Source organism: Coloeus monedula, assembly GCF_965178545.1.
Source record: "Coloeus monedula genome assembly, chromosome: 2".
In the NCBI taxonomy this organism is placed as follows: Eukaryota; Metazoa; Chordata; class Aves; order Passeriformes; family Corvidae; genus Coloeus; species Coloeus monedula.
This window is the reverse complement of record NC_138782.1, coordinates 118,053,267-118,063,153: the sequence shown is the minus strand read 5'-3', so window position 1 is coordinate 118,063,153 and position 9,887 is coordinate 118,053,267.

The window sequence follows — 9,887 nt, the reverse complement described above, 5'->3', positions numbered from 1 at the left end:
TCTCAGGGAGATTTAGAGGGTCTAATTTATAGTTTGCTAAAGTAAAGGGAAATGACTCCCGCTCCAAACAAGCTTTTCCATGTTTTAGGTTGCAGATCTGCAATGATCCTCGTTGCTGTCTTTCCAATCATCCCAGGAAGCAGTGGAGCTGCTTTTCACCTGCCAGCACCAGGATGGTTATCAGGGAGATGTGTGGCTCTGGGAATTAGGCTGATCCAACTGCTCAGAGATGCTCAGTGCCCTTCCCGGTGTATTTTACAGGAACTTGGCACTTCAGAAAGTCGTCCTGGCCCTTCTTTATGTGATATTGGGAAGGAATTGTTCCCTGTGAGGGTGGGGAGGCCCTGGCCCAGGGTGCCCAGAGAAGCTGTGGCTGCCCCTGGATCCCTGGAAGTGTCCAAGGCCAGGCTGGACAGGGCTTGGAGCAACCTGGGATAGTGGGAGGTGTCAGGGCTGGACCGAGATGAGCTTCAATGTCCCTTCCAAGCCAAACCATTCCATCATCCCGATTCTTTCCCAGGCACTGATGTTCTCAGGCAGAAGGGGGAGCCCACACATTACTTTTGGTGTGCGAGCCTCTCAAAGCAGTGACAAACCCCTGAGAGCAGGAGGGAGTTTGGAACACGGAGAGCTCCTGCTTGGCTGGAGTTACAGCCACACACAACCAGGGGAAGGCAGGGCCCGACTGCTCTTATCTCTTCCTTTGCCACAATGAGAAATCGAGGAAGATTTGAATTCTAAACAACTTTATCGCGTGCCATCACATCAGCTCTAATGCCAGAAAACAGAATTTAATTAAGAACTTGTTAAACAAACAAAAATACAGAGGGAGAACAGAGCCTTTAGAAGTGGAGTAAGTCATTGCCGCGTGACATTTATTTTTTGCTAATTTACTTACACACCCACTGGGAAACCAAGTAAGTCATCTGTACAGTGCTGCTGTGGTTATTTGTACAGAAACAGTGTGTCAGATGCTTCCCAAGGATGCACGGGAATGTTAAACCATTAAACAAGCTCTGGGCTTTTGTTGGGAACTTCTCTCTGGATGAGCAGCTGAATAAAAGCACTGGGGAGGCTTTTTCATCCCTGCCCAAACCCCCCTCAAATCTTTTCTCAGCACAGAAGCTCCCAGGCATGTCTTTAGTCACAGATCCTTCTCCAGCCTATAACCAACATTTTGATCCATGCCTGTGCATCCCGGGAAACCTGTGAGTTCATTTGAGCTCTGAGAACCCCCACAGTTCATCCCCCAGGATGGGTTTCTTGTTACTTGTCTCCAGTAAAAGGCTTGATTGCTCTTTCTGAGGAGTTTGAAAGCAAGGAGGTTCTTTTGACTCACGGTTTTAACATCATCTCTGCTATTTTTTTACAGAATTCCAGAGTCATTTAGGTTGGAAAAGACCTCCAAGACCATCAACCTGCGACAAATCCCCACCTTGTCACCCAGCCCAGAGCACTGAGGGCCACATCCAGGCATTCCTTGGGCACCTCCAGGGATGGGGACTCCAAACCTCCCCGGGCAGTTCCAATGCCTGAGCACCCTTTCCATGAAGAAATTCTTCCTGACAAGAAATTCTTCCTGACAATGAATTCTTCCTGAAAGAAGGAATTAGTGACGCTACCGTGTGCTGGCTCTATGTCAGAGATTTGGTTCCCAAAAGAAATTTGAGACTGGGAAAATAATGTGCAGGTTTGGAGGGCTGAAGGAAACGGAGGCTGTAGTGGAACTTGGAGCTGAAAATCTCAGCTACAGGCTGGTAGGAGATCCTTAAAACTAGAAGTGAGAATTTGGAGAATACAGAATATAATCAGCCCAAGAACATAAATTGAATTCTTATGCTGAGGTATAAATTAACTTTTACTTGAAACTGCAGTGCAAATTTTGCCAAGAAAAACATCCCACTGAGCAGGGGAAGGTTTTGGCCTACATGGGGGAGAAATCTCTCCTATGCTGGTGTTTCTGCTTTACCTGATGTAAAGATAAACTCAGAAAGTTAAACTGGAAATTGTCTCAGGAAATGGTGTTTCTATTCAAAGGATGAAAATCTGTTGCTCTGATGGAGATGATGTCCAGGAAGCAGGAATTCAGGGAATTGGAAGGTAAAAAAATAAAAATGAAGAGCAGCCCTACATGGAAGTATAGGAATAGCAAAGGAAAGGCCAAATTTTGAAAAGAAAAGCGCCCCAAATAAAAATTCAGGACAGAAAACTGTAGTAGAGAGGAGCTCCACTAAACAGCAAGACTTTGGTCCTGAAAAAAAGTATTCCTGTGGTGGTTTGATGGAAAGGAAAACAAATTTTCCCATAAGAAATAATGCTTAATAGAGCAATTGAAAATCACAGGGACATCATCCTGCAGCTTAAAATCATTCCCATCCCTGAACAAAGGCACAGGATGATAGTTGTGGTGTGATACTTAAATAATAATATAATATTGAATTACTTAAAATTGTACAGTTTTTGCAGTTGTACTCTAAACAACTGTGTCTTCATAGTTATTTTAATGCAAATAAATATTCTCTCAGAAAAAAACTGCACTCATAATTTAGTGGCAGGAGGGTGAGGGACAGAAAAAATCTGATGACAGCAGTCAGGAGAGCAGGGTATCAAATGATTGACAGGGAATCTGCAAAACACTGGGAAGGGAAGCGAGGGAGAGAAGGGAATTCCTGTGCTCCTCAAGAGCTTCCTCCTTTCAGGAGGAAAATCTGAAAAATTCTCATGGAAAAAAAAAAAGCAGACAGAAGAGAAAAGGTTTGTGTGTAAAGCCAAATATATTTTAAGAAATCTGTAGATGAAAGTGGCATAAATTTATTTGCTCATGATGTTAAAAAAATGTGTGTTAATTCTGGATTGGAAACACAAATTCTGGGCATTCACATAAAATTTAGAAGTTTACTCTGAGGGGAGTGCCTGGTTTAAAGCCTTTGCAGCCTCAGATTAATGTAGATATGGAGTTAAAATGGACATAAAAAGGGCAGTACCCATAGGGAAGTTGCTCCTCATGCAGCAAGGAGTTCTTTATATCCCAAGAATGGTTATTCTGGAGGAGGCTAGAGTCCATCCAGCCCAGAATACTGTCTCCAAGAGTGGTGATAGGTAACAGCAGAGGAACAAGGTGCATGGATCTGATCCTGCTTCCCAGCCTGGAGATGTGATCCCAATGTGCAGACTTCAGTGGGTTGGGAAAGAGAGAGACACCTTCTACATGGGGGGGAAAAGGAGGAAAATTTTCAGTGCTCAGGCAAAACTGAAAAAGCCCAGGTTGGGGAGGCCTTGGAGGAGAAGGCAGCATCCATGGCTGAGCATTTCCCTGGGCATGGAGACATTCCTGCTTTAAACTATTCAGGCTGTATGGAAAGTTTTCCCTGCCTGTGGCCTTGCAGGTTACAGCAACAGAGCTTTATAGGGATAACTTTAGGAAATTCAGATTTGTGTTGGCAAAACTGCAACAGCCCAACAGAACTGTACAAACTGTGAGTGATTTTTGAAGATTCCCTCTCCAAATAAACTCATTTATCCAGGTGCTGCTCTGCACTGGAGTTGCCAGCTGTCTTTCCCAACCATGACTCTCCAGCAGGAGCTGCATTGCCCTGGGGTGTCCCAGGACTGAATTTCTTGGCTGACCTTGGATTGCACCCTCATGACACATGGGTCCCAAAACTGGTGTGTTTGGGACCAGCTGGGCTTGGACTGCCGTGGTGGAAACACCATCCCTGGAAGCGCTCAAAAGGTGTGGATGTGGCACTTGGGGAGGTTTTTTAGTGGTGAACAGGGCAGTGCTGAGGGAACAGCTGGACTCAATGATCTTAGAGGGCTTTTCCGACCTTACTGGTTCTGTGATTCCATCATCAGTGTCAGGAACCTTTCGGGAGCAAGGTCTCGGATGCTCTGGTGGAATTCCACATATGGCCCCACAAACATCAGCAGCAGTGGCCCGTCCATTCTCCCTGCTCCTGTGCTCCCTCTCCAGTGCTGAGGAGTTGCTAAGCAACCTCCATCCATCCCTGTGACAACCAGCAGCACCACCAGCACCAGGACACCATGGTGTGGGTACCATTTTGTCCTGCAGCAATGATTCCACCTGGGAAAACCCCACCCTTCCCCTCCCAGCCAAGAGCAACCTCAGCTTTGCAGAAACAAGCGGGTGGGAGATGGACGGACCTGGCCTTTCCAGGAAGAATCTCTGCTTTGGCTCATAGGGAGGCATTTAGGGATGGTGTGGATTTCTGTCAGCATGAGCAAAATGGGATCTTTGTAGGTCCAGCCCTGGCCCCCAGGTGTGTGATCACAGAATCATGGAATAGTTTAGGTTGGGAGGAGCCTTTGAAGCTCATCTAGCCCAACCCCCTGCAGTGGACAGGGACATCTTCAAAAACATCAGGTAGCTCAAAGTCCCATCCAACCTGGCCTCGGCTGTTCACAGGGATGGGGATCTCCTGCCTGTCTGGGAAACACTATCAGTGCATCACCACCCTCATAATAAAAAAATTCTTCCCTATATTTAGTCTAAATCAACCCTTTTTTACTTTAAAACCATCACCCTTTGTCCTGTAGAAATAAATTTTTGTCCTCATCTTCTTTATAAGCCATGGGAAGTGATGGAAAGGTCAGGCAGGGACAGGGTGGGAGGTGGACAGGGGAGAAACTTACCTGGCTCCCCAAAAGCCCTCCAGGGGCAGAGAGACCTCAGGAGTGACCGAGGTGTTGGATATGTCCATCCCACATCCGTGCAGCTTTAGCATCCTAAACATGTGGCTCACCTGGCCACTCTGCCTGAGACTTGTTTTTCCATAGAAAGTAAAAAGCTTTGGCTACAGGGATGCAGTCACAGATCTCTATGGCAGCTTTTCTTTAAAACTAGCAAATTGTTGCTATGTTTCTCTGACTGGAAAACATTTGGGATTTTTTTCCCCCCTGTTCTGCCTCCTTCCAGCCCTGCAGCCCCTCAGTGCTGTTGGAAGGGCTTCGCTTTCCACAAAGATTTGCAGGAATATGTAACAAAGGGATGAATTGCTCGGAGCCAGCACTTTGGGAAGCCATACAGGCATTTTGGTGTGGTTTCCTTCGTGCATCGCTTGCATCCATCCTTCCCCAAGCCTCCCGCCTCCCTCCACGCAGAATTTCGAGTTGCTCCTCCTCCCCAAAGGCTGCAGGGATTTTCCGAGTCCCTCTCTTGGTGCTGAGCCCCCCTCTAGCGGCTGCTGCTCTGGAATGTTGGAATGTTGAGGGATGCGCTGCACGTTCAGGAATGGTCAGCGGTGCCAAAATCAGCTCCTGTGCCAGAGGCCGGTGGTTCCTGCGGGATGGGGAGCCGGACCCACAGCACATCCCCTGCTCGTGCCGTGCCCTGGCTGTGCCGTGTGGGGTTTGGCCACGCTGATGAGATTCCTGCTGCTCCTTGATCGGGATGAGCTGTTTGCGATGCAGGATTTGTTGTCCTGATCCGCAGGGAGGGGTGGGACTGGGAAGAGCTGTGTCAGGCTTCCCGTCTGGGACTCGCCTGGTCAAGGGCGCTCCTCCTTCCCTGGAGTTTTGCGTTGCCAGCAGTTTGGATTTAACCAGACCAGACATGCCAGGGGAAAAGCTGGCTTTATTTGAAATCTCATTACGGCCCCTCTGCGTTTCATCATCCTGCAGACGCTCTCTGCTGCAGCATCACTCCGTGCAGCAGCAGGAATTGCAGGGGAAGCCTCCACGCCTGGTGGGAAGGGAAAAGTGCTGCAGGACTCCCATCAACACCTCCACTTCTGCATCCCCACGGAGCTCAGCCCGCAGGAATGACCCTGCAGCCCTTCTCGGGGTTAAACCACCAAACCCGGCGCCAGTAGCGGGGGTTTCTGGCCAGCCGGAGGATGTTGTGCAGGTGTTGGGAAATGGGGATGCAGGGGAGAATTTCCTCCTGCTTGGGGACCAGCAGAACAGCATGTCTGAGCCTCCCCAGGGTGCATATCCAGAGGTGTGTGCAGCACTGCTCGTCTCAGAGAGCCACAGACCCAGGCCTGCCAAAGCCTGAACGGCTTTGCAAACCCAGGGTGATTATTTCAATGTAAACATCACTAAACCTGCTGTTGATGGTTTTAACAAAACCTATCCCGACTGAATGGAATAATCAGTCTTGATATCTATCCCCAAAACTCTTCTCCCAACAAGCAGCACATGCCAAGAATGATTTCTGACTGATGAAAACTCGGGTTGTCACTGTCTTTTATGATCATGGATCTTTCCTGGGTTATCTTGGTTCCAATGTCAGTCTCAGGGCTGTTCCTTTGGCTAATTAAAAGACAACCATTTGTAATTACTGGCCTAAATTTTCAGCACTCATGGAGGTATTTTGCATTTCACTGAGCTTGACTATTAAAGTAAACTTGAGCCACGAGGACTTGGAGCCCAGAAAACTCCCTGTAGTCTGGGGCTGATCCCTCAGGGTCTTTGGGGTGTGAGACAAAGCATGAGCACAAACCATTCACATTAAGTATGGAAACCTCTATTTCAGCACTGAAATGTGGTAACAGCAGCACATTTGCTACCTTCCAGCTCAGTTATTTCCCTACATCACAGCCAGGGATTTATAGGAAGCAGAGCTGGGCAGTAATTAGGATCATTTCAACTGGGATCTCAACTGGATTTCAACTTTCAGCTGGGATTTCCAAGCACTGCTATAGGGGAGTGGGAGATCCCCTAGAGGGACGTGTCGCTCCTCAGATGGAGCAGCAGATGCCAGTTCAGAGTGGCAATCCCAACCCCCTTGTCCCTCTTGAAGGTCACTGGGGACATAATGGGTAAAGAACAGCTCCTTTTATGCCATGTGAGATATTTATATATCTAAAGGCTGCTGGTCACTGGGAAGCTGCCCAAGACTTTAATGGTTTAATTGCTGTTTCCTGTACGTTCCCCTCTCTGTTGTTCATCACAGATGACAATTGTGGTTTCGTGTCCGAGGGGCTGGGCTGGGTCTCCCTGAGAATCTCATCTCCTCATGCAATTCCTGCTCCTGGATATCTCTGGATATGTCCTTGAAGTCTCCCCCTAGTTAAAATCATCCATAAAAGCCTTATTTCCTCGTAGGAACTCCTACAGGATGATGTTGGTCCCTTTTTTACCCTGAGGCATAAGGGAGGGATGGAGCAGAGATTTGGGCATCCTTGAAATAACCCACAAAACTGCCGGGGTGAGACCAGGATGGACAGGACACACGAAAAAAACCAGGGATGGACTGGAAAACAAGCACATTTTGGGTACTCTGGGGCTCTCTGGTGGTGCCACAGAGCTGCATTAGTGCAAAACAGGGCACAATTAGACCTTCTCAGCCTTGCAGATAAATACATCATTTGCTCCACCCCGATATTGATCCTGAAATAAAACCATGCCGCCCTCCACTCCCACTGCCATTATCTCCAACCCCAAACTCCCAGAAAACCCAGCAAGAAACCCCCGGATCACAAAATTGCTTCCAATCTCTTGATTGTATTTTTAGTGCTCTTTCTAATGTACTTTGGATTTGCCGTCTGGTTTTTTGTTTTTTAGCTGCTCGAGTAAACTCAGCTCGTCCCTCAAAGCTTTTGGATGTTGAGGTTTTTAAAAACTGAGTTTTGCCTCCAGGGCCCAGGGCTTTAGGGAAAACAACATGTATGTATGTATATGTATTCCTACAGATATTTATACCTTCATAAAATGGTGAAATTACATGAGCCGGTGACACAAGAATATCTTTGAGAGGGTGACAAATCACCTACACCCAATGCAGCAGGGACTGAGGTGAGAGGGCAAAGGTTGGCTGGGCTCAGTTGAGCTGATCCCTTGTGGGTTTCACATATGAACCCCATTTCCATGTCTGGAAACACTGGGATACTCCCTGAATTTGGGCTGGGCTGCAGCCAAGGACTGGATGTTTGCTTTAAATCACAGAGGTTTTCTCTGCCACACTTTAAAAGCTGATCCTGGGCTCAGGTTGTGCCAGGGTGAGTTTTATCAGTGATAGGAGAGAGAACCTGACAAAAAGGGTTATAAATCTTTCAGGGCATTAAAAAAAAAAAAAAAAATTAAAAAAAAAGGAAGTCTTTTCTCCCCTGGGCATTTTAACAAAGGGGGTTGCCCTGGCATTGAATCGGTGCCCCACACAAGCCTCTGGGTTAATTCATCTCCTGGCACTTTCTCCTCCAAAGCTGCCACTGGCACTTGGGAAATCTGCTGGAAAAAGCTGCTGGGAAAGTCTGTGTGTGGGGCTGGTGCCACCTCTGCCATGGGCACTGCTGGCCCCGTGGGGAGCTGCTCCACAGGCTGGTCCTTGGGGAAAGGTCACAGGATCAGGACCAGGTAATTCCAGCCCAGGGAGCTGCTTCCCTGACTTGGCATCACAGGAAGGATCTGAGCCTTCATATTTAATGCATGAGGAGCACCGGGATGATCTTTTTATAGCTGGTGCTCTCAGACTTCATTTTGTTTTAATTGTTGGGTAATAAGGGGTTTGAAATTTGGGGTTGAGTCCCCAGGTTGGTAGGAGAGGTCTGTAGGATCAAAATCTGGAATTAGAGCTTGGCTGGAGCCTATTCCTCATCTTGAGGACCAGGGACCACTGCGGGGCCCAGGGATCATGGAATCACAGAAGGCTTTGGGTTGGAAGGGACCTTTAAAGGTCACCTAGTCCAGCCCCCTGCAAGGAGCTGGGACATCTTCAGCCAGAGGATGCCTCTGGGTCTGGAATATGCTGGAGCCAGGCAGGGAAAGATGATGGAATGGTGGATTTGAGCTCCTTTTTCAGATGAGTGCATCTCCAGCTTCCCCTTCCCTGAAACTAAAGAGAGTATTTTGGAATAAACTCTGATTTTGAGCCATGAGGTTTTGTTCTAAAAGAATGGGAATCTGGAGATCTCGGGTGTAACACTCTGTTTTGCCAGTGATGTGCTGGGTTGGAAGTTTTCCCTCCATTAAATCCATGTGTAATCCTCCTTGTACCTTGCTGGATTTGGCCACCAGCTTGGAGATCTCACACCATCCTTCAGTGGATTAAAAACAGGTACTGTCCACTTTTCCCTCTCCAGACACTCTATTGCCTCTTCTCTGCTGATTTTGGCCTTGCTAATTTTATAGTGAAATCCTTGAATCCCATACAGTGCTCCTGAATTTTAACCACTGGCCCATGGATGGTTGCAAGGCAGCTCTTACTATACAGAGATTTTTCACAGCACACAAATGAGGCAAGAAAGAAAGAGATGGGAATCAGGAGTTAATTTTAAGGGCATTTCGGGTGTCACCTCTCTTTTCCATTGGCTGCCAGTGATGGCAGTGGCACACAAAGAGCCTTTGGGATTTTAATCTTCATTTCCAGGTTAGCTGGACTCATGGACTGATGTTAGGGTGGAACAAGACCTTTGGGTCTCACTTGGCCCAGCCCTACCTGGTCCTTAGCTATTATTTTAAAGCAATTTAGTATTTTTTCCCAAGAATGATGGGAAATACTGGGCTCTAACCCACCCCTTTGTCCCAAGGCAGGATCCAGTGTTTTCTCCTGTCATTCCTGACACACATTTCTCTAACTTGGTACTCAAACCTCCCAGGAGCAGGGACTCTGTCCTGGTTGCAGGTAATCCACCCCACACTAAACTAATCTCACAAGGAGGAACTTCCCTGGTAGCAGGAAAAACTCCCAGTATCAAGAGAATCAAACAATATCTATTTTATTGACTGTATCAGTCAGTGACCCAGGTTTTGTCTGGGCTGTTGGGATCGTTAACTCTGGGCTAACGAGGGCAGCGTTAAGAGGATGCTGCACTGGGGAGTGATAAAAAGAGAGGATGGAGAGGTAAATCCAGGTCCCTCGTAAGTCTAGAGTTAATCACTGCTTTAGGGCTCTTTCCCACTGTGAATCACATCCCATCACATCACCC